General features: G+C 42.3%; 1 protein-coding gene across 6 annotated transcripts in view; it reads right to left on the bottom strand.

Moving 5' to 3' along the window:
* RBFOX1 (RNA binding fox-1 homolog 1) overlaps positions 1-23,974 on the bottom strand; it is a 1,962,285-nt gene that overhangs the window by 378,392 nt on the left and 1,559,919 nt on the right. The gene's annotated exons all lie outside the window — the stretch shown is intronic.

Raw genomic sequence — 23,974 nt, forward strand, 5'->3', positions numbered from 1 at the left:
ATCCAAATCCAGCAGGCTTTCTAGAACAGGTTTTTCTTCACTACAGAAAGCCAACAATTAAAAACAAAACCAAAAATAATAATCTCCATATAATTATGGAATCAAATATATGTATGTCAAAAACTTGTGTATAAGAACATTTGTTCTATACTTAGAACTGGCAAATAGTAGTTCCCAGTAAATATTTGCTAAATGAATGAATGATGAGGAATTATAAGCAACCTACATGTCTAAAATAGGGGCATGGTTAAGTAAAGGGTGATCTATTCATATACTTGAATATATATAGCCTTTTGAAATCAAGTTTTCAAGGAATATTCAATGGTGTACATGAAAAATAATCATGGCACAATGTTATTTTGGAATGATTTAATAATGTATGAGTTCAAGTGTGTGTCTGTTTCCTTTTTTCCATCCATTCTTCCAACTATCCATTCATCCATCCATCCATCCATCCCAGACATAAGCAGAAGTGCACTAAGTAATGAAGGAGGGGGCTCCAGAGTCCTACTTGCTCAACATTGCCTTCCCTAACCCTACCACTCCTTCTGGACCACCCACTCAGGTGTTTGAACTTCATGAAGCAGATAAAAATAAATGATCTCATCCAAGCCTCCAAACCTGTCCCATAAGGAAACCTGGTCACAGAGAGAATTGATTAGCTTAACATCAGTGGCAGAAACAAGTTCACAACAGAAAGGTCCCAAACTCTCAGGCATTCAGCATGTGGATAAGTTTCCTAAGCCTACAGAGCAGTGTGTGTGTGTGCGTGTGCGTGTGCGTGTGCGTGTGCGTGTGTGCGCGCTCTTTGCAGTTGCATTACTTCCTTATTATGTGTCCTTGGGCAAGGCAGTTAAACTTCTGAATTTCAGTTCCCTCAACCATAAAATGGGAATAAAAAACAGACCTTTTTATGAGGTTATTGTGTAGATTAAATGACTTAATGCAAGCAGAATGTATAATAGCACCTGGAACATAGTAAGCACTCAATAAGCATTAGCTAATTTCATATTATTTATTAATGCTGTTATTACTATCTGAATGGCAGCATAAATCTCTTGGATAGACAAAGGTGCTATAAACAAATACCTCAATTGGTTTCCTGGATTTCATAAAGCCAGTGGGAAATTCCACACTTAGGTTTTTTCTACTGCTTTGTGTCATTTCAAGTATTTAAGTGCTGAGTTTTAGTTAGTGGACAGGACTATCCTTCAACCACTCTTCAGTAAAATTCCTTGGGGATTTAATAAAAAGTATTATGGACTTAAGTAATACCACAGAAAAACAGAAACAATCGATGACATATTGAGGGAATTACATAATACATTTATGTACGGCAGATAATGAAATTATGCAGTAGCAGAGAGAGAGCCCGCACACCAATGCGGCATTGGGAAAATAAACGGCTTTATGAACAACCCAATGAAATGGATGTGGCAAAAGCCTTCTGAATTGTGTCCCCAGTGATGGGAGACTTAGATAAGACTAGTGAACATCCTGTGTTTCAAAATCATGTCCACCTTTCATCAGGACCAAGCTTCACATTTTGGAAAAGCAGTTCCTCATTCATTCTCATAAAAACCCTGAAAAGCAGGTGTCTCCTTTTCAACTTGTCCACTGAGGAAACCCAGGGAGAAGGAGGTGAGACAACATACTCCAGGTCACCAAGCCTCAGTGAGGCAGAGCTGGGATGGGTGCATCAGCCGAGTCACCCATTCGGCACCGGAGAGAACCCCAGACGGACCCGTTCTTGTTTACAATGTATTAGAATAAAATGCTTACAGATCAGAAACCACAGAGCCATCACCCAGAACATCAGTCCCAGCCGAGGTCTGGTCAGGGGTGTGGAACCAGTAACACAAAAACATGGCAAAGATTGGGGTTCCCATCAGCAAGCACGCAACCAGCCTGGGGTCCCTGATATGGACAAGGATGAGTCAAAGGGATGGAGGAAGGGAAGTCAGCAAGAGGCATGCCTCTTGTGAGAGGAATAGAAAGCAAAAGAATGCTCCTGAGAGGTCTCAGGGAGCACCTGGAGAGCTTACAAACCCCAAACATGGGGGAATACATAGGCTTGGGACTACAGCCCCCAGCACCCTCTCTGCAGAGCGGCCTTCTCTGTTCGCAGAAGAGGATGAAGACTTGAAGGAGGTTAAAGCAGCAAGAGAAGGAGCCTTCCGGGGGCGGGGGGGGCGATGCCCCCCGGGGATGTCAAGTAGGCTAACATGCACAGGAGACCAGGGAGAAGAAGAGATTCCAGGAGCAGGTTTGAAATTTTTCCTGAATGAAACCACCTAGACATTTCCAACAAGATCTGAGGAGATGGTCACCTGTGGGCAACTACTCCGGTTCTCTGGATATGGCTACTCTCCTCCACCTTATGAAACACTTTCTTGTAAATAAGTGTTTCCCAACATCTGGTATTGAAGACATATAGGTGGCCCATGGCATGGTCTTAGCCGGTAGCCACGTATTTATTTTTAATACCAAGTTCCTTGTGTAGTTCTGCTTCAGCTTATAACATTTACTGTTGTAACATAAATACATTTGAATAAAAGCAAATTGTTATTTAGTAAATAATAAAACAAATGGAATTAAGAAAATGAGAAACAGTCTAACAGCGGGATGTGCACGGCTGAGGGGTCACTAGCCTGCTTTAAAGAACGTTTCAAATGGGAAAGAAAGGCACTCGGTGCATCTGGGTGTGGGGGGCAGTGTCTGCCGTTGGCTCGTCCTATCCACTGAAGCTCCGGCTGATTCCAAGGCAAGCCCCGGCCCTTTGAAGCTAAGGTGTCTGTGAATGTTCTCACGTACAAAAAGGATGCAAATCAAACATTAAGAACCATGTGTAGATCAGAAAGGCAAGCATGGGACAGAACGTTCAAGTGCATCCCTTCTCCATTTAGGGGAGAAGCACTCAGAATACGGACTTGAATCTTATATTTAGCCTCCACTCATGATCCTTCAAAAATGTGCACAATGCGATATGCTCTATTTCAGGTCTCCTTTAGAGAGCTATGATGCAATGCAGCAAAATGAAAGGAGCTTACATTACCATGTGATTGAAGCAGGGCTAATAAAGACACGGGCCCCGACTTGCAAACAGCTGTGTCTTCCAAATGGCTCAGCGCATCGCCCCACTGTGACCCTTCAGCTTCTTCTACCTAACAGGGTAGGAAGGGGGTTCCCAGTTGTAGGAGGACCTCCAGTTAAAATAAAAACAATAATGGTGTCGAAAGAAAGGTTTTAGAGTGTTGGTTCAGAAAGAGAAAGTAGGGAAGTTGACAAGGAAGGAGGGAGAGAGCTAGCAGGCTACCAATAGACATGCACTTAGCACCCATCCTGATCAATCAGACACTGTAAATGATTGAAGTGAACAGTAGTGAATGTTTCCAGATCTTCCATTTTTAAAGACAAGGTGGAACTTAGGTTTTTGTGTGATGACGATGAATTCAGTATTTTAAGCACAGTACATGTGAAATAAAATAAAATACGGCTTTGGGCTGATTCCTGTCTGTGGGGCAGCAGTGAGCAACCACTGAACTAGAGGGAGATGTCGCTTTGCCCACGTCTATCGTTCCTTATCATTCCCGGATGTTCTCACTTCTATTAAATTTCTGATAATTTTTTCCACAAGGAAGCGATTTATTTAGAACAACTAGCAGTTTGTTTCTTAATTAAAAACCCGGAAGATGCTCCTGTTGGTCATTCACACATTAGTGTGAATTACTTCAGTCAGATTGCTTTCCTGATTCACACCCAGCTGAGAGGGCCCTTTGGTGCTCACACCTGGAGGCGGAAGAGAGCTGGAGTTAATGCTCAGACCTGGGGACATACAGCCTGGGCTGGATTCCAGTAACAGGTCCCCCACCTACCAGGTAGCATTAGTTTCTCAGTTTGCAAAAAGAAATGAACAGTACCTACTTTCTACAATATTTGGCGTGCACTGTCAGGGCTTCATATATGTTTGCTACTTGCCTTACTAAACAGAGAAGTGTAAAAGGGGGAGCTTGAAGGGCACCCGGCTGGCTCAGTCAGGAGAGCATGCAACTCTTGATCTTGGGGTTGTGAGTTCGAGCTCCATGTTGGGTGGAGAGATTACTTAAAAATAAAATCTTTAAAAAAAAATAAAAGGGAAAGCTTTAAACAATGAGGTCATTTTTGCCTACAAGTTGATAAAACTGTATAATAATACCAAATTATAATGCCAATCATATTGGCAATGGTGAAACATGAAATGACATTGTAATAGAATGCCATTATGGGATGTAGATGGGCACAATTGGTGTAATGAGCAATTGGATAAAATCTAATTGACAGGTATTAGTATGCTTGTATCTTTTTTTTTTTTTTAAGATTTATTTATTTATAGGGCGCCTGGATGGCTCAGTTGGTTAAGTGTCTGCCTTCAGCTCAGGTCGTGATCCCAGGGTCCTGGGATTGAGCCCTGCATCAGGCTCCCAGCTTAGTGGGGAGACTGCTTCTCCCTCTGCCTCTGCCTGCCGCTCCCCCTGCTTGTGCGCGCGCGCTCTCTCTCTGTCAAATAAATAAATAAAATGTTAAAAAATATTTATTTATTTATTTGAGAGAGAGGGAGAGAGAGAGTATGAGCAGGAGGGGCAGCGGGAGAGGAAGAAAGAATCTCAAACAGACTCCCCACTGAGCACAGAGCCCGATGTGGGGTTCAATCTCACAACCCTGAGATCATGACCTGAGCTGAAACCATGAGTCAGCGGCTTAACCAACTGTGCCACCCAGGTGCCCCAGTATGCTTGTATCTTTTGACCCTGATGTAACACATTTTAGAATTTAGTCTAAGGAAGCACTCAAGAAAGTGAATAAAGACTTACATATAAGAATGTTTTCTATGGCATTATTCATAACAATAGTAAGGAGGAAAGACAAAAAAATTCTTAAATGTCAACAGTGGTGATAAATTTTGGTATAGTGGAAAGTTATGGAATCATTAAATGTAATTTTGAAAGATGATTAATGGCATAGTAAAATGTTCATGTTTTCATACCAAGTTAAAAAAAGTAGGATAAATTCTGAAAATACTCTGAGAGTATAATATTGTAAATATATACAACAAATTCACACACACACTCAAGAGACCAACAAGAGAAATGTTAAAATGTTAAGAGTGTCACTCCAACTCTATGACATTCTGGAAAAAGCAAAACTATGGAGACAGTAAAAATATCAGTGGTTGCCAGGGGTTGGGGGGAGGGATGAAAAGGTTGAACACAGAGGACTTGTAGGGCAGGGAAATACTCTGTATGATACTATAACGGTGGATACATATACATATTATTACACGTGTCCAACCTAGAGAATGTATAACATCAACAGTGAACCCTAATGTAAACTATAGACTCTGAGTGATGATGATGTATCCACGTAGGTTCATCGATTGTAACAAATATCCCCCTTTGGTAGGGATGTTGATAGCCGGGAAGGTTAATAGGTGGGGACAGGGGCTATATAGGAAATCTCTGTACCTTCTGTTCAATTGTGTTATAAACCCAAAACCGCTCTAAGAAAATAAAGTCTTAATTTTAAAAAATATTAAGAGTGGTTATTTGGGGGGCAGGTAATAGGCAGCCAATAAGTAGTTTTTGTTTTTGCATGTGTTTCCAAATATTTTTCAAATGATCAGATGTTGCTTTTTGAAACAGAACATTATTAAAAATGTGTTTAAAAGGTGTATGTGTGCATAGTGGGAAGCACTGAGAAGCGGCAGAAGAAAACGTGGAATAAAGAACCAAAATGCTGTATATTCTGAAATAACTTTGGTGAAAAAAAAGCCTGGGCTCAAGTTTGGGGTATTAACTCCCAAGTAAAACACAGGCAGAATTGAATTATAGTTAAACAAGCTCAAGTAAAAGAACTTACTATAGCACAAGATGACTCCAAAGCATTGAGACCATAATCTATTCTTTATTAGCTGCAAAGCACCAAGCAATTGCCAATTCAGACTCCTCATTAGAACGCATTACCTCTGAGGATCTTTGGGAGGGGATGTGAGACACTCCTGAGAAGGGGCAATTTGGGCTTGCAGAAGAGCTGCGCCCCCACCCCCCCTCCTGCAAATAACTCCTGGGCCCATGTTGCCCAGAGGAGAGCCATCAGTCAGGGGAGAGCTCCAGAGAAAGACAGCGGCCCCTAACGTCCATTCCCCACACAGCATCCAAAATATTTTCAAAGTGCAAAAGACTCCAGTGTTTCTGACTCACCATCTTCCCATTGCATTTAGGACAAAATCCAAACTCCTTAGCGTGGGCCACCACTCTGTACTTTGCTCACGCCTTTCCAGGCACACTGTCCTCCTATCTGCTTCCCTGGTTCACCATTCTTTTCATCTTGGCCCTTTTAAACTTGTTCTCTCTCCCTGGCACTTGTCCCACCCCTCCACACACCCGCCGCCCCCCCCCCCCCGCCGCCCCGCCTTCCCGGGACAGGCTCAATGCTCACAGCTCAGTCCAGAGTCCCCTGTTCAAAATGTCTTCCTTTGAAAATAGTTTCCAGAGTTACAGTCCCTCTTCCAGTTGATCCCTACACTCTATTCACGTTTTGCTTTATTTTTTTGTCTTTGAAGCACATCTGAACTTATCTGAAATGATTATTATTTTAACTTGTTTGCTGATATACAAGTAGAGAATGTAAGCTCCATGAACACAGGGACCTCATTTTTCTTGTGCACCACTGTTACAGACCAAATTGTATCACCGCCGCCCCCCCCCAACCGCGGCCAATTGCTATGTGGAACCGCTAATCCCCAATGTGACTATATTTGGAGATGGGGTCTTTGGTAGATAATTAGGTTTATGAGGCCATGACAATAGGGACCTCATCCTGGGATTAGTGGACTTTATAAAAGAGACACCAGAGCGGCTCACCACCCCCCCACCACGTGAGCACACAACCAGAAATCACAGTCTGCAACGCAGAAGAGGGCCCTCACCAGAACTCGACTACTGACGCCCCGATCTCAGGCTTCCAGCCTCCAGAAATGTGAGAACATAAATGTCTGTTGTGTAAGCCACCCAGTCTATGGTATGTTACAGCAGCCCAAGATGACTGATTCAACCAGTATACCCTTGGTACCTAGAACAAAGCCTGGAATCTATTCGGTATGCAATAATTATTGATGGAAGAAAAGGTTTTGGAGTTTATCATGCTCTTGTCAAGCTGAAAGAATGGGCATGGTGCACTTCAAAGTCCAGGGGTCCCAGACTGAACAGCACAGATGCATTTTGCAAATAATTGCTTGCAGCAGTTGATTTGAGGAAGACAGAAAGTTTGAGCTCTTCTTGGCCTGATGGATCTTCCCATGCAAAGGTGAATTGAGGACATAGGTCTCAAATGGACATATATTAATTTTGTTCTATGCTTTCTCAATAACTTTTTACCCTCTGTGTGCTTTAGAATTTGGACTAGGGTTGGCAATTTATGGCACATAGACCAAATCTGTTCTACTGTCTGTTTTTACATAGTGGATGAACTAAGAATGGGTTTTACATTTTTCTTTTTAAGATTTTATTTATTTATTTGACAGAGAGAGACACAGCGAGGGAGGGAACACAAGCAGGGGGAGTGGGAAAGGGAGAAGCAGGCTTCCCGCGGAGCAGGGAGCCCAATGCGGGGCTTGATCCCAGAACCCTGGGATCATGACATGAGCCGAAGGCAGATGCTTAACGACTGAGCCACCCAGGCGCCCCGGGTTTTACATTTTTAAGTAGTTGAGAAAAATCAAAAGAAAAATAATAGTTCATGTCACATAAAAAATCTATGCAATGCAAATTTCGGTGGCCATAAATCAAGTTTTATTGGAACACAACCATGTTTATTTGGCTATCTACAGTGTTCTCTATGGCTATGTTTGTGTTGCAATTGTACATCTGAATAATTGTGGCAGGGAATGCATGGTTGGCAACACCTAAAATATTTATTCTTTGGCCTTTTGTTAAAAAAAAAAAAAAGAAGAAGAAGAAGAAAAGCTCAGCCTAGACACATAAAAGCTGTGTGAGTTTGGGCAAGACATTCAACTACTCTGAGCCTTGGATCCCCTGACATAAGCTAGGACCAATGGGTTTGTTGCCTACAGCTATTGCGAGTTTATCACAATGCCTCAGTGACCCTGAAGAAATATGAATTCTGCTTCTTTTTTGCTGTGTCATTTGTTTTTATGTTAATGCCCACTAGCTCTCCTTGGGTTTATCAATCTTGTTTTTCTCCTGCCTAGGCCACTCCCATCTTCCTTACATTTACCTTGTCCTTTTGAAGAAACACAACTCAGTGCTTGGGGTCTGAAGTCCAGCAGCCTAACCCTTCAGTTTATAATCTTTCTTTCCTTGGCTGGGAAGGGGTACCAATTTTGTTTAGGGTTGCCGTGTGGAAGGAGACAAGAGGCACAAACAGCCGAGCCCAGTGTCTGGCTCAGTGGGTGCTACCTTTGATCGTGAGGAGGATCAGCTGGATCCCCAAGTGCCCTCTTTTCTCAGGGTCTCTTTTCTCCTTCTGGTTTTATCATTCCTTCACCTACCTTCTCATAACTGCTTCTAGCTCGGCTAGCCTCTGCAGTTTTGGGGCAGTGGTCCTCAGTCCTACCTGGATTACCTAAGGAACTGTAACACGTGGTGTCACCCCAGATATGCTAATTTAAACCAGTCTGTTCCAGAGGCAAGACATTAATGGTGGTTAAAAACTCAAATTGTCCTTATACCCAGCTCGGGTTAATTAAGAATCAATGTCTTCCCGTTTCTTGGTGCACCATTCCTGGAAGCATCAAAATTCTGGATGATTTCAGGGCCCATGCATGCCTAATAAGAGGGCCAAAGTGTCTTCTACTCTCATATGTTCACTGGGTACGAAGGATGGGTGCCAGATTCTGGTACTAGATATACCAAGCAAAGTGATTCATGGCTCCTGCCTCAAGTGGCTCAGACTCGGAGAAGAAAGACACATGTAATGAAGCTTGCACAACACTATTCAATTTTTCATTTACTCAGTGCCTAACAAAGACATGAGGGCCGTTTGGACGCTGAGGATGGATTTCACAAGAGCCCAGAGGAGAAAACCATCATTTCACTTACAAAGGCTGTGGAAGGCTTCACGGGCTCATTTCTCATTGCATATCATCCTCCTACCCTACCACCGGGGTAAACTGAGCCCCAGGGTCTTGGTGTCTTATACGATGACACCACCAAATTGTAGGTCCCTCCAGGCAGGCTCTGACTTTCAAATAAGAGCACAGTTTCCCTCCCTTGCCCCATCTCTGACACTGAATATCCCTTCATTCTAGTTTTCAGCCCCAATCTAGAGAAAGAATTGGATTCCCGAGCCTACAACTGCTTTTGCAACAAAGCTTCTGCCCTCAGTGTTGCCCTAAAGTCCGGGTATCATGATGGTAGTAGTGATGAGGACGGTACAAGCACAAGCCAACATTTATGGAGGGCCAACCATGTATCAGTTCCACTTTATACATCATATCCTGGCTCCTTAAATACTTAGAACTATTCTAAAAAAAGAAAGCTAAAGCTCAGAGAAGCTAAGTGACTCACCTGCCTGAATTCAAAACATGCCAGAACTGGAACTAGAACCCTAACAGGCTGACTCTGTTGGAAATGTGTCATAGAACAGGGGAAGCCACAGGATGCCACTCCCCCTCAGTTTCTCTATTTCCAGTTTAGGCCATGTCTCAGGTTGAATAGTATGAGCCCATCTGGTGTTGGGGAGAGATTTTCTCCATTCCCCCAAAGAGACTCAAATCCTTGGCCATGAACTTTCCTGACCCTTGAAGGAACAGTGAGACACTTAACCAGAGCCTAGCACTTACCCTAATCATGGGGCTAAGCACAACCACTGCATCAGAATTCCCCCTGGGCCTTAATTAGATAGGGGTTCCATAACTCTTGCACGTGGGGTCGATAGAAAAGCAATTTTTCCATTTGGTCTCTCTGAGGACCCTGTTTTTCGCCAGCCTAGGGAGGTAGCCCATGTGTGTGGTACACCCCAAGGTCAATAAAAAGCTTTAGAATCCTTAAGGATTGAGTGGAAAATATTCTCATTATAACATTAGAGAAACTTAAAAAAAAAAAATCAATGAAGTAATGGGATATAATACCGAATGCACCCTTTAGCCAGACTCAATTGTTTTACCCACATAAAGCCTCTGGATAACGCATAATGGAGATGCAATGAGTTATTCCCTGAAGATGCAGCCCTCAAGATTCAAGGACAAGAGAAACAGTTAAAGAGGGAGGGGAAATACCAACATACACACACACACACACACACCAAAGATTATCTTGTCCCCAAAGCCAAAACTATCTAGGAGCTTTATGGGTGATTTTGGGGTGGTTGATTTTGTTTGTTTCCTTCTCTTATTTTGTTGTTGTTCTTGTTGTTTAGTGCAATAGTTAATGGAATTTTGAAAAAATACACACTGCATGACTTCGCCCGTTAATTAAGATCAAGGGTGATGCGTGTCTGGATTACTGAGAAGTCTGAATTAGCTGCTAGAGAAATGCAGTTTGATTTCTTCCAAATACAACAACTTTGGTGAGACTGACAGCATGTCGTTCCATAATAACCTCAAAAGGGTCTTGGTTTGATATCTGGATAAGGATATTCATCGTCTCCCAACTAGTTGAGAACCAAAAATTCCTGAACAGGACAGCGAATGGGTACTGCCAATGTAAACTGACAGGGATTCATTTATCCTAGAATTGTTGACCAAGTGTTGAGTATGTATTAGGCACTTAATATACTAGGTATACTAGATTCTTCTTTTTTTATTAAGATTTTATTTATTTATTTGAGGGGAGGAGAGTGCCCGAGTGGGGGTAGGGGCAAAGGGAGAGGGACAAGCAGACTCCCTACTGAGCGGGGAGCCCGATGCAGGGCTCGATCCCAGGACCCCAAGATCATGACCTGCGCTGAAGTCAGAAGCTTAACCAACTGAGCCGCCCCGATGCCCCTACTAGATACTTATTACAGTTATCCTTCCTCAGTAAAGATTACTTTTCAGAAATGCCCCTCCCTCCCCATTCACTCGCCAGCTATTGACAAAGCATGTGGCATTGTCACCACAAGCTGGCCCTATGGCTACGTGAGTGCTCAATAAGCATCAAGAAATGGTCACTCCTCGAATAAGTGATAACATTTCAGAAGCTATGGGCTTATTTATTAGGGAAAAAAAAGAGAGAGAGAGAGAAATTGTCGGAATTTAAATTGCTTTTTACCTTTGCTTTTTCCCCATATCATGGATTTTTACTGACCACTCCCTGTTTCTCTCCGTAAATGATGTTCCCGGCATTCAAAGCAGTGCTGCATAGCAATTACATTCAAATGCTTGTAGGATTTTGTGCAATGGTATGCACCCTACAAGGGTTGGACTCATTTAAGAAACAGAACAAAACCAAACCCTGCACTAGGACATGTTATGTTTGATTTGTAGTATGAACAGCTGAAACCCATGCCCTTCCGGGTAAAGATCGTTTGCATGTGTGTGTCTGCAACACGGAGGTGTTTTTGTTGTGCTTACTCGTCTCTTTGCAGTTGGTTTCCTTCTAGGACAAGGCTTCCACCCTTCAGTTTAATTGCAAAGCATCAAAGAGAAAGCTCTTTATCTCATCAAAGAGATAACTCCATAGTGTGATGGTAGGAGAAAGGTCACCTGGTGTCAACAGCTTCTCTCCAGGTGACAGATTGATGGATATGGTCAACCAGGTTAAATTGCTTCTCAGGGACTTTTCATAAAGTAGGGTTTCTTCATTTTAGCTACTAGTTTTCTCAAAGGTGGAGGTGATCACTAGTTTAAAGAGGGGCAAGAGGTGAGGGAATACACATACTTGGAAAGGTATGCAATATGTCACCGGGGAAAGAGGACCCATTTTTCTTCCATCTAAAAACTGCACCTTAGGGGGGAACTGGAACACAGTCGCAAACTTGTGACATTCTCCTTTTGCAGGGGACTGACGAATTTTCAGCCAGGTTCCCTTACTTGTACATGTGAGGGCTGCAATGACATGTTGGAAGAACCTTTCCTGGTTCAAAATCAGTGGTAGTTGCAGCAACTAATAAAGCTGAGGTCAGTAAGGGAAAGACAAATGAGATTAAATGGCCCTAATAGAATAGCAACCATGACCTTTGCATTTCATTTGAAATTCAGCCATCATGTTAGTAAAATAATAGAATACGGGACGGATACTATTTTGCTAATATGATATATAGACCTCTAATATGAATCTCGTACTTAGGAGTAAATTACAAATGTGCCAGCTCTGATATATTTTTACTTACATGTACTACAATATTTCATAATCTCCTTGCAGTAATTTCCCCCCCTTGACAGAGAGAGAGAACACAGAGGAGGATGAAAAAGGCAAATGATGTGCACAAGCGAACAGCATGTCAAATCTCCCCAAGTGGAGTGTATTTGGACATGAATCTCAAAGGTCCAGTCAATAATTTTAGCCAGCAACATTTCTTCTTATCCCACTTTTGCTCATTTTAATGTCTAAAATATGGAGACTCTATAAATTAAAGTGACTAGAATAATTAATAAGAAATATACTGGAATGGAAATGTAATTAAGATCTCCATGGTCTGGATACACACACTTCTGTTTGCTGCACATTTTGAATGACACACGTGGAAAGCCCTCCAGAAGAAAACAGTTTAAGAAATTACGGCTGGTACCTATGAAAGCTGTGAATTATAAAAGGACATTTTCATGAACAAAATATGGCCAACTGAATTTTATTTTTCAGCGCAGTGATCTTTGCCTAAAGCTACCAGTTCTGCTGATTACATTGAACATTTCAAATGTCAGGGTTTTGCCGATACAGAATTCCTTCATTAGGTGCTGCTCAGCTTGCTCTCCTCCTCAGCTCCCTTGAAAGTGGGAGGTACCGAGATGGAATCTCCTCATAACCAAATCATTCCCAGCCCAGAGAGTCACAGAATCCAGCTGGAATGCAGGTCTTCAAATTTAATTTCCTTAGCTAAATGCTTGCTATCAGCAGGAATAGCCCTGGAAGCTCTCAAATCTCTCATTCAGATCTGCAGAGTTCTGTTGAAATTTGGACAGAGACTCCATCTGCGCTTAACAGAGCAAAGGGAGGTTTCCTGACTATAGAGTAAAAATGGGGTTCCCACATAATCAAAGGACAGGTGCGTGATGATGAGTATTTGCAGTGAACTCTCACGTTGGAAGGGAAGTGGTTCTTAAGAGGGGTATCACCGTGGGTGTGAATGGACAAGGTGGGCAAGTGTGGACCACAGCGTGGGTAGAGGTTGAGAGGTTTCTAGTGGAATAAACACAGAGAACTGTCTGATTAAGCAGATGAAAACCAGGGGACATGGTTTTCTGAGAGTCACACAAATCCAGCTCCTGGTGGCTGTTATTTCACAGTTTCCAATCAGTGGATTTTCAATCCAGCGATTTAAGAAATAAAAGGGAGAGGTAGAGGGCCAGCAAGTTTCACGTGGTTGCCAAGTAATTTCACCCCCAGGTGGTGACCTTCCGGTGGTGTGAAATATACAGGAAATGTGTGGGTCTTGGGAATGTAAAGGGATGCTTTCACTTCCTCTCGGTTGGGGACTGCAGCATGACCCCTGGGATGGGAAGATGTTACCGATTAAGCCTTAATGAGATTTTCTGATAGAGAAACAGTTGGACTGAAAAGGTTTTCTGAAGGCAATTTTGTTCAGTTCCACAACTGTCTACTGAGGGACTATGGCAGGCAAAGCCGGAGCCATACAAAGCTCTGGACATCACGGGAACAAAATTAGGAAGAACAGCCTGTCCTCAAGGAGGGTCAGATCATAGGGGAGAGGAGACAGGACCAGAATGAGTAATAGGACAAGGCTGGCTGCGTAAGTGCCCCAAGAGAGGCATAAAGGAAGCTCCCTAGGTGGTCAGGGGGAAGGAGAAGGGGGAGACATGGGGACAAATTTCCTGATGGACCAACTTGCCCTGGTGGGGATACAGAAGCCAAAGGACAAAGCTTTGTGGGTAGGAAGTTTAGAGAGGTGGGTGACCTTGGCCCAAGATGCTAAGTTAAACATAAATCACAGAGCGACCCCTGTCACTAACATTTACTATGAATGTGCATAGCCATGTATTTTTTTTTTTTTAAACATTTTATTTATTTGACAGAGAGAGAGACACAGCGAGAGAGGGAACACAAGCAGGGGGAGTGGGAGAGGGAGAAGCAGGCTTCCTGCTGAGCAGGGAGCCCGATGCGGGGCTCGATCCCAGGACCCTGGGATCATGACCTGAGCCGAAGGCAGATGCTTAACGACTGAGCCACCCAGGCGCCCCAGCCATGTATTCTTAATGAGGGGGGCATGATATTGCCTTTCAAGGGGGTAAAGATTGGTTCTAGGTGTGGGGGGAGAGACATTGCAATGGTTTGTGACTCTCCAGAGAGCCACTTACATAACAGGTATACAGTATTTATCTGTGGTCTTAAAATTTAATGGGGGTTGGGGGGAGTGGGTAGGTGACCAGGAAAAAGAAAATGGTCTAAAACAGCTCCTTGGTGAAGGGGTAACAAGAATGACATAAAAAGATCGAGAAACACTGACAGAGCCTTTTCCAGACAGCTGCTTGTGTCTCTCAAAGTGCCTGAAAATGCATCTGGGGCAAAACCTCAACCCTCTAGCAGGCACGGTAGCTTCTCCAGAGCCTTGCTTCCTGACTGTGGGGAGAGAGGGTTTAACCCCTCTCCTCTCCTCGGCTCAGGGGCCAGACATGTGGGAGAAGGGGTGACGGAGGAGGAAGGCAAGGGAGTAGAGAGGGAAGGCAAGGGAGTAGAGAGGGAAGCCAAGATCACATCATTCCCGCTTCTCTTCCTCCAATGAAAATAGGTCACAGATTTACATTTCATGTATTTATTTTTAAAAGTGGATTTTGGAAGCTCCCCACTCCCTATTAAAAATGAATGATGTCTTTAATAGTTTATTTTAATTCCAAATTACAAAGGCTGTATATAGTCATTATGGAAATTTGGAAAAGGCAGATAAGGCAAAAAGGACAATAAACTAACACCAACACACATAAACCCACCATCCCGAAGTGAACACCTTATGCTATTATTAGATTTCCACCAGACCCGCGCTACCTAATAGGGGAACTGTGAACCACATGTCTCCATTGTACACTTGAAATGTAGTTGGTCCAAATTGAGATGTACTGTCCATGTAAAATGCAATGGATTTGGAAGACTTAGGGGGAAAAAAAACCCTGTAAAATATGTCATCGATATTTTCTATATTGATGACATGTTGAAATATATTGGAAATGCTGTTTTAAGACAATAGATAATGCAGTGCAAATTCTTTTGCAGTATCTCTTCCACTAAATGTAAGCGGGACATCTGTCATGGCAATACATGTTCACTTATGTTTAAAGTGAGCATTTGGGGGGTGCCTGGGTGGCTCAGTTGTTAAGAGTCTGCCTTCGGCTCATGTCATGATCCCAGGGTCCTGGGATCAAATCCCACATCGGGCTCCCTGCTCAGCAGAAGCCTGCTTCTCCCTCACCCACTCTGCCTGCTTGTGTTCCCTCTCTCGCTGTGTCTCTCTCTGTCAAATGAATAAATAAATAAAATCTTAAAAAATAAAAATAAAAATAAAAATAAAGTGAGCATTTGGATGCCAGATAATATTGCATCGTATGGATGTCGCTAAATGTATGAAGCCAATCCCCATCAGCGGCTACTTAGCTTGTTACCAATGGTTCACTATTATTACAGCTCTGTGATGCACAGCCTTTTAAGAGTATCATTGCACACACAACTTCCCCAGCAGTGTGGGAGGGTAGAAACAGAGCTGAAGGCCAGACGACTCTGGCTTCAAATCGAGTCTCAGCCTTTAACTGGCTGTTTAACATTAGGCAAACTGTATCTCCACCCTCAGGCTCATTGTCTAAAATGGGAGAAGTCCTGTCAGAAGGATCAGAGATGGTATTATTTTGGGCACACTTGAGACATTCAGTAAATAATAGCTAACATGTTTAACAATGTAAATAAAACGTTAACAGCACTATTGTTAGAAAGTTCCAGAACTGTGGACACTCACAAGACCACCACAAGTAAAACTATAGAAACCATAAAAAAATGACTTTTTTAATTTAAGGCTGAACTGTACATGAGTATCTGAGTTGAAATTTGAAATGTCTAGAAAGATTGTACAATATCCACTGACCATGTTCTTATTGGGAAATTTTCACCTATTTTAGACCAAAGTCACTCACTCCAGATATCCAGCCCTTTCCTTCTTGTCCAGCTCTGAGTGAAATACAACATAAGGTACCATTATAGGTAGGAATAATAATGCTTCAGAGACATAATGCTGGTAATTTAGTTTGGGGATAAAAATAATCTCAAAACAGGCCTGTCAATGTCTTTCTAACTTAGATTTGAATGGCTATCACTGTCTTCTATCACTGAAGACGGTGTTGAGTGGAAACATCCCTCCTCTTTTAAGACTCAGCATAAAGGATTATGACCTGGGAGGTATACAATGACATCCTGGCACAGTTAGATAAATAACAAGATGGCACCTGGAATGAGTATATATTGATAACAAAAAAGGGAACAGAATGCGCGGGGGGCTGGAGGGCTTAATCAGGCCATTGATACCTTGCCAATGGTGACTGGCTTGGGCAATCAAAGAAATGTGATAGATAATCCAATAAACCCAGTGAACCTAAGGATGCCCAGAGTTGGTCTTGCTGCCAGATGAACCATCCAAGAAACAGTCAAGTGGCTAAAGGCACATAAGAACTTATTTACACAGTGATTAACCCTCTGAGCCCCAGTGGCTGTGCGGTTTCTATGGGATCATTGTTCTTCCAGTGGTTAATTGTGTGACTTTAGGCAGACCGTTTATCCTCTTTGCTCCTGAGTCTCCTCATTGCCAAACAAAGGGGTCACAGGGTTGGTGTGAGGATTAAAATAACTACTGGAAGTCAAGGGCTTGCTGTGCACAGTAACACAACACCCAAGGTAGAATAAGCTTTCAAAAATGTTAGGAGGTTTGGGAGCTTCCACTGCTTCTGAGTCTTGTGACATCTTTTAAAGAAAACTCTCTATTTGCTGTCTCAAATTCTGATATGCCCCTCTCCTGATACAATAGAGCTCTTATATAGAGAGCTTCCAGAATTAGGTACCGAACATAGAAAATATTAAATCCTCTGACAATCATTTCTCAAGAGCTCTCATGCACAGAGCTTGGGCTCAGTGTTGGAGACACAACACAGGATCTCTGCTCCCCCAGGAGCTCACAGCCGTAAGTAAGCAGCAAGATTACTCCTAAGAGCGTCGGCACGGATTTACTATGTGCTGATGGAGAAAGGCATTCAAGCTGCCTGAGGAGCAGGTCAGGAAGGGCTGAGGTTGAACTTAGGCAAGATGGGCAAGTATGAATCGGCTGGGCAGAAAAGAAGGAGGAAGGATATAAGAGTACTTGGAAAGAAAAAAAACCCTGCCAGAAAAGGCCTGGCGGTTGAAGGTACATGTACAGTTCTGCAGGTGGTTAGAAGGAATATAGTTATGAGAGTCAAAGCTGCAGAGGTAGGAGGCAGAGGCACAATTCTGAAGGCTTTCTGGGAGCTCCAACTTTACCCTGAGGGCAGTGAAGAGTCTTGCTAGCTTGTTAAGCCAGAGAGCACCATGCAAAGCAGTTTGAAGAAAAGAATGAACCAGAAGCCAGAGTCTGGCATTTCCTACTTTCAGCCTTGATGCCACCGACACCAACATGGATTTCTGGACAGCTCCACGTAACAGGACTGACTGAATGATTTGTCCACTGCCAGTGATATACTTAGAAGCGGTGAAACACCTGTAAGCCGCACCCTCTCTGTGGTCTGGGCCCTTGCTGCTTCCAAAGAAATAAGACAGGCTGGGAACAGACTTTTCCCAAAAGAGCTGTCACAATGCAAACAGATTGACCTGGATGTGTTTGCTGAGTCTAGCAACACTGTGTTTAAGAAGTAATTATAAGACAGTAAACAAAGAAGAGGGGGAAGGTGCAGAACACTTATTTACCCAGAGGGCTTATTATCAGAGGTTAAGATGCTGAATTTCCTTTAAAATGAGTGCATGCGTATTTATGAAATGGGCAGAATGTATACACACACACACACACACACACACACCGGGAAGCTCTAAGATTATGGTTCTGCAAATATGGGAATTAAGTTACAGCAGTGGAAAGCACACCTGCTCTAAAGTCAGAGGCCTGGGTTCACCTCCCAGATCTGATACTTCCTATTACATAACTTTAGCACAAAATTACTTAATTTCATCTAAAATGAAAATAATAATAGCTAGCCCCAATACTTGGGTTAGCGGTGTGACCCAAATTCAAGATAGGATTTGAGTGCGCGTCTGCCTTCGGCTCAGATCATGATCCCAGTGTCCTGGGATCAAGCCCCGCATTGGGCTCTCTGCTCACGGGGAGTCTGCTTCTCCCTCTCCCTCTGCCTGCCTCTCTGCTTACTTGTGTTCTTTTTCTCTGTCAAATAAATAAATAAAATCTTCAAAAAAAAAAAAAAGAAAGGGAACTTCTCAGATCTGGCCTTCACCTGCTATTCTGAGCTGGAAAATAAATCCCTTCCCTTCCTGTTCTGAATTCCAAATTCAGTCACCATGTCTGCAGTATCCTAGAACTCATTATCCTTCTCCACTTCCCTTGGGGACGCCAACTAATATAGGGGTTTTGTACTTTCCTTCGAGAGTCTCTGTAAGAATCCCTCAACACCAGAAGAACTGCAGCCTTTTGAAGCCTGGTTCTTTGGCAGAATGACATAAAAGATAACACCCACGGTGACCCTTCCTGGTAAATGTGTTCATATACAAATGCCCTGGGTACATGAAAATTCCGAGAACCATGGTATGATATTCTTCAACATTCTAACGGTAAGACATATTCATCTAAATGTACTTGGAGTCTGCTGGTTTATGACCTGGGTGCCTGGGGTATAGAATCTGAGTCTTTACCTTCAGGCAGTTTATTTTTTGTGGAGGGAGGAGGTGAAAATGTTTTAAACAGAAGAAAATATAAGTATAATCACAGTGGTTGGGTAGGAGCTTAGGTGATAAAGCAGCTAGCTAACTTGAGTGGCTCAGGATTTTACAGAGTAGATGCACAAAGAAATGGTTTTATACCATCAAGTTGACTCCAGAACTTTTAATCATCAGGTTGACATTCATGGCCATCAGCACATGGTTAATATAAGTATCCTGTTCTCCCAGGTACAACAGATGATTTGTCCTTTGTTTACTCTCCATAGGGATCCATCCTTTTTATCCTCCATGGATTTACTCTCCATTTGGAGCTAATCTACAAATGTCTGCTGAGAGAAATCATGCTTTTGCTTACCATTCAGAAACATTGTATTCGATTTTTAAAAATCAAAAATAAAAACACAACTCTCAACAAATCGATAAAAGACAGGAAAGACAGGAAGAGGGTTTTACCCTGAGAACATACTAGGCAAAGAAGGGGTAAACTTTAATAGTTACCAAATAAGCTATATTTTTCCACCCAACTGGCAATTGGGAATGATTTTTATAAAGCTAACTCTTTTTTTTTTTTAAGATTTTATTTATTTATTTGACAGAGAGCAAGAACACAAGTAGGCAGAGCAGCAGGCAGAGAGAGAGGGAGAAGCAGGCTCCCTGCTGAGCAGGGAGCCCGACACGGGGCTCGATCTCAGGACCCTGGGATCATGACCTGAGCCAAAGGCAGATGCTTAACCGACTGAGCCACCCAGGCGCCCCTAAAGCTAACTCTTAATTATTAAAAGAGATTTGGGGAGTCTCTCTGAAACACTAAAGTTGAGAGTGTAAGTTGATTTAACCTGTCTGAAAAGACAATTTAAGAATGTGTATCAGAAGGCTTAAACATTTGCATAGCCTTTATTCAAGTATTTCTACTTGTAGGGATTGATTCCTGGGAAAGTCCTTGGTGTACTTAAGATACAGACACAACTTTGCCCATCACTGTCTGTTTGTTATGATGGAAAACCAGAGACAACGCAAAGCACAAAAGCTCAGAAATTGAATGCTATGAAAGAAAAAAAAAAAAAACAGTCTGGTACCCATTTAATGGTTTACTCTTCAGCTTTATGTTACTCTTACAGCCCTATTCTTGTAGAAAGAAGCTTTATAAAGAAGGAAAATTTCCACAATATATACTGTAGTTATACTTAAAAAAATTGCAAATATACAATGTACAGTTGATATAGGATGTGTTGAGCCAATCAGGGAGAGAAAGAGGGAGAAGGAGGGAGACAGCAAGGGAGAGACTCAGATGTCAGTTGGAGAAATACTTTCTCCTTGGGGATGTAGGTAAAATTGACACAGAGCTCCCATTTCTATGGCCGTTGGGAGTCTCAAGACTCTCCAGTTTTTGGTAAATCCCCAAGCAGCTTTTGTTCTTACTGCCTTCTTTGCCCTCCAGCCTCCTCCCATCATATTTATTACCTCCTTACTGCACCATTTTCTTTTTCAGGGTCCATCGAAAAACAAAGAAAGGAAGCAAAAGAAAAAGAAGTGAAAGAAAGAAAGAAAGAAAGAAAGAAAGAAAGAAAGAAAGAAAAGCAGATCCATGCCTACAAAACATCTGGGAGTGTGGTAAACTTTCCTGAAGGGTTGGAGTCACAGAAGAAGGGTCACACCAAGTAACCCTTTGCTGTGTGCCTATCCTCCTCAGCTTAGATTCCTTTCTTCCCTCCCCTCCTGTGACTCTCCCCCTCTCCTGTCAGCCCTGTTCCTGGAACTCCACATTTCTCTCCTATTATGCACAGCACTGTTCTCCCTGGCTCCCACTCCTAAACCTGCAAAATCAAACCTATCCAGGATTCCACAGACAAAGGGCCTTTCATTGAACAGGATGGAGGTATTTCTCCTCTTCTGGGGGCAGGCTATACATAGCAACATTTGCCTTGTTCCATACAGGTAAGATGAGACATACATATTATAAATAGATGACAGCTGAGCTGTTCCTCACAAAGACCATTGTCACAAATAGCATTTTTCCTGGAACATCTTTATCTAGATATATAGGAAAATAAATGAACTATAATGTTGTCTCACATTATCTCTGGATGATGAATGCCAAGTGATTCTAATGTTCTTCTCTGTGCTTATCTGCAATATCCAAATTTTCATAATACACTGTATCGCTTTTGTAATAAGGGGATCAAAAACAAGTTAACTCTCCACAGACAAGAAATGCCCGGTTGAAGGGAAGGTTGGCTTGCGGCTGAGATAACAAGACCTTCAAAATCAACTAACACTTCCCAACTCTGGCCAACAAAGCCAACAAGTCTAGGCATGAAAATCTTGGTTGAACCAGACTGCTTTTCCCCCTGAGGGCTAAGAAATCATAAAGACGCCCACACAGGGCTCCTACTAAGACGTGTCAACAGCTGAGGAGTGCCAACCGTGGTATCCTTTGTGAGAAGGGAAGGGGGGTGGTGGTGGGTAAGAAAGCAAGCATGAATTCGGGGAACCACTATGTGCCAGATGCCGTGTTAATGTGTTATAAATCTTACCTCTGATCTTCACAAGGACTCTGTGACATAACTAGTATCATGTCCAAATGATGGATGAAGAAACCAAGGCTCAAAACCAACAGCTCATCTCTCTCTGATATTTACCTTTAGGCAGACCTCTTTCCTAACTCAGGAGTTGTTCTTCCTTCTACAAGCACATTGTAAAATACCTAGACAGACTGCCCCAAGCTTACTCTGTGTGATGAAAATGTACAATAACATGAATTTAAAGAAGCTGTGTTTACCATGACAACTGAATCGAGAGATGTGTAACAATAAGCACTCACTAGTGTGTTCTTAAAATCATACAACTGCTGTGACAGGATATAAATTCATGTGAGTATGACTTGTGAGATTTTAGTTGTTTTTAAGATAAAACCATTCATTAGGCCCATATATTATTAAAAGTGTCATGCATTTGATCCTAGAGAAAAATAGTAAGCTATTATTGTTCTTTTTTAAAGATTTTAGTTATTTATTATTTGAGAGAGAGAGAATGAGTGGGAGGGAAAGGGAGAGAGAATCTGAAGCAGACTCCACACTTAGTGCAGAACCCAATATGACCTGAGAGGAAACCAAGAGTTGGACGCTTAACTGACTGAGCCACCCCGGGCACCCCAGTAAGCTATTATTATTGATAATAATTTCAACTAACAATTATTGAGCAGCTGTTATGTACCTGGCACTCAAAACTCATTACATTATTTAATTCTTAGAGTGTGGGGGTGCCTGAGTGGCTCAGTTGGTTAAGTGGCTGCCTTGGCTCAGGTCATGATCCCAGGGATCGAGCCCCATGTCGGGCTCCCTGCTCAGTGGGGAATATGCTTTTCCCTCTCCCTCTGCTGCTCCCCCTGCTTGTGCTCTCTCTCTCACTGAGCCCATGGGCTACAACAAGGAGTCGTGATTGAAATCTGGTTATAACTGGAAGCCCCCAGAAAGTTATAGGTACAGGAGAAAAATGTTCTGGTTATCTACTTCAGAAAAAAATCCAATGGCTGCTTGGCTGTGGGCAGATTCCAGGGAGCAAGGCTAGAGACTGGGAGACCAGAGATGGGGCTCTTGGAACTGTCCAGGTGGGAGATGGTTGCACTGGATTAGGGTGGTGGCTGTGGAGAGGCTGAGGATTGTTTCCAAACTGATTCTGAAATTCAAAAACAGTCCTTACTTCCCTAATTCTAAAATAGACTTGGCTTCAGCATGCCTGGGCAAAACATTTACCAATTTAAGGGCCAAACTAAATTGTGAAAAATCTCTCAAAATATTTGCTTAGTAAAAAGTAAAAACACACTTAGCAGTTGTGAATTAGTCATTCGCCTAAGGTGGGTGATAATTTATGCCACACTTGTAGTTGAGTAAAATTTACATTTACACTGAAATCTATACCTTTTTTTTTTTTTTCAGCAATGGGCTAATTGTGTTTGTTGAATTGTTTCAAGTTGGTATGGATTGGGGGAATTGAGTATCTATTTGCAAAACTATAGGGATTAAATTAGATAAGCCCAAAGGGAAAGTAATTGGTAAACTGGGAAGTGCTATGAGTGTGTGAAGTATTGTTTAAGGCACTATGAAAGATTAATGGACAGAGGGTCAACTTAAAGTTTTAAAAATTAAAAAAAAAACAAAACAAAAAAAAAACTTAACTTTGATCCTGAGTACCTGTGAGCCAACAAAAAAACACCTTTCAAAAAACAAAAATAGAAACAAAAACATTATATACTTGTTCATCTGCTTCAGTTTTGCTATAGATCACCAAGAGATTAATGTGCCACCATTCAGAAGTTATAAAGATTAGATTTTTTCCTGGGGCGCCTGGGTGGCTCAGTCGTTGAGCGTCTGCCTTCGGCTCCAGTCATGATCACAGGGTCCTGGGATCGAGCCCCGCATCGGGCTCCCTGCTCCGCGGGAGGCCTGCTTCTCCCTCTCCCACTCCCCCTGCTTGTGTTCCCTCTCTCGCTGTGTCTCTCTCTGTCAAATAAATAAATAAAATCTTTAAAAAAAAAACATTAAAAAAAAAAGATTAGATTTTTTCCTATTCTTTTTTTTTTTTTTGAGTATTTTGTTTTGCAAATCATAATGTTCCTTATTGGTCTTAAACCAATGACCCAAATTGCAGAACGACCCCACAGGTGTGTTTTGTTTGGTCCAGGTAAGGTATTAAGGATTTCATTAGAAGTCTAATTTTTAAATGGAAAGATTTCATCACAAAAACAGATTTTCAGACTCTCTTTAAAAAGGGAATCAGATTGAGGAAGACACAAAGAAATGGAAAAACGTTCCATGCTCATGGATTGGAAGAACAAATATTGTGAAGATGTCAATGCTACCTAGAGCAATCTACACATTCAATGCAATCCCTATCAAAATACCATCAACTTTTTTCAAAGAAATGGAACAAAT

This window comes from Leptonychotes weddellii, chromosome 5 (genome assembly GCF_054177405.1).
Source record: "Leptonychotes weddellii isolate Sample4059 chromosome 5, ASM5417740v2, whole genome shotgun sequence".
Classification (NCBI taxonomy): Eukaryota; Metazoa; Chordata; class Mammalia; order Carnivora; family Phocidae; genus Leptonychotes; species Leptonychotes weddellii.